Here is a 1,337-nt window from a genome sequence, read left to right as displayed (position 1 = left end):
CCCTCCTGGGGGGGGGGGGGATTTATCACTTTCTGTCTCTCTGTCTGTCTCTTTCTTTCTGGCAAGTGCATGTGCCCTATAGCAAAAACCTCTGCAAATAATTAAATAAGTAAATAAATAATCTAGTCCTCCTAGGTCAAGTTGTTGGTTCTACTATCCCCTAAATTTTTGGAGATGACTCTTAGGGGTGTCTCAAATCTATGGAAGTGATCCTTTTAGGATTAAAGTTATATAATATGAAAATAATTTCAGTTATTTGACATTTAGATGTGTACATCTTACTCTGTGCCCAGAAATATGCCTGATGCTAGGGACACAAAAATAAGGATGCATAGCCTCACACAGTTCACAATCTTACAGGGGTAGGCAGACATAGAGATAATTACAAAAAAGCTAAAGAATGACATTCTAATAGAAGCATGCAAAACAAAAGACAAATGAATATGACTAATTTCTATCCAGGGAAAACATATTTAGTTCACGACATCTACTGGGGACACATATATCCTTCTCCTTTTACTTCATTTTTAAATCTGGCTTATTTTCTGTGTTAGTTCTCTAACAATCCTAACAGTGTAGAACACACAGAGGTGTTCTTCAAGCTTTTTAAGGCTCCTTTATGGCAGAGGTCATTTATAATTTCTGTACACACTGGCCTCCCCACCAGCACAAACGAAAATGTCACCTACCTGTTCTATCACATTGCAACTTTTGGTATTCCTTTTATTTAAAAAAGAATTATTTATTTTTTAATTCCATTTGTCATTATTATTTTTTAATTTGACCACTGAAAGATAGAGACAGAGAAAAAATATGGAACGCCTCACAGATTTGTGTGTCATCCTTGTGCAGGGACCTTGCTCAGAGGCCACACTAATCTCCTCTGTAGCGTTCCAATTTTAGTGTATGTGCTGCTGACGTGAGAACTTTCTGTATTCTTGACTGTAGATAAACCAGTAGCGTACTTCTGAACTGGTGATGAAAGAAACTTCCTTCCTTGAAAATGTTTTTTCTATACCGTAGATTAATGCTTATCAGCTGGCAATGTCCTGCTGCCCTTAGTGAGTGTCCACTCTAAGTAAAGTGGCACTGCAGAAAACTTTCTTAACTCAAAAATCAGTCATGCAAACTTTGGTCTTCAAACAAAGCTTCCCATAGACAATAAATACAAAAAAAAACATTTTACAAAACTTCATCAGATTCTATAGGTATGACAGTCAATGAACTACTTTTTAAAAACAATATGCTGCATTTTTAGACTACATTTCGCAGGCTATCAGTCTTTATAGTTACTCTTTCTTCATTAGGAGATATCTTTAACCAAGAGAAAAATGATT

The 1,337-nt window shown here is 35.9% G+C and overlaps 1 pseudogene; it reads right to left on the bottom strand.

Moving 5' to 3' along the window:
• Positions 1-807: 807 nt before the first annotated feature.
• LOC114008240 (uncharacterized) lies at positions 808-927 on the bottom strand (annotated as a pseudogene).
• Between the last annotated feature and the right edge of the window lie 410 nt (positions 928-1,337).

This window comes from Tupaia chinensis, unplaced genomic scaffold (assembly GCF_000334495.1).
Source record: "Tupaia chinensis unplaced genomic scaffold, TupChi_1.0 Scaffold000313_1, whole genome shotgun sequence".
Lineage (NCBI taxonomy): Eukaryota > Metazoa > Chordata > Mammalia > Scandentia > Tupaiidae > Tupaia > Tupaia belangeri.
Note: the sequence above shows the minus strand (reverse complement) of the source record. Positions and strands in the feature narration are given on the sequence as shown.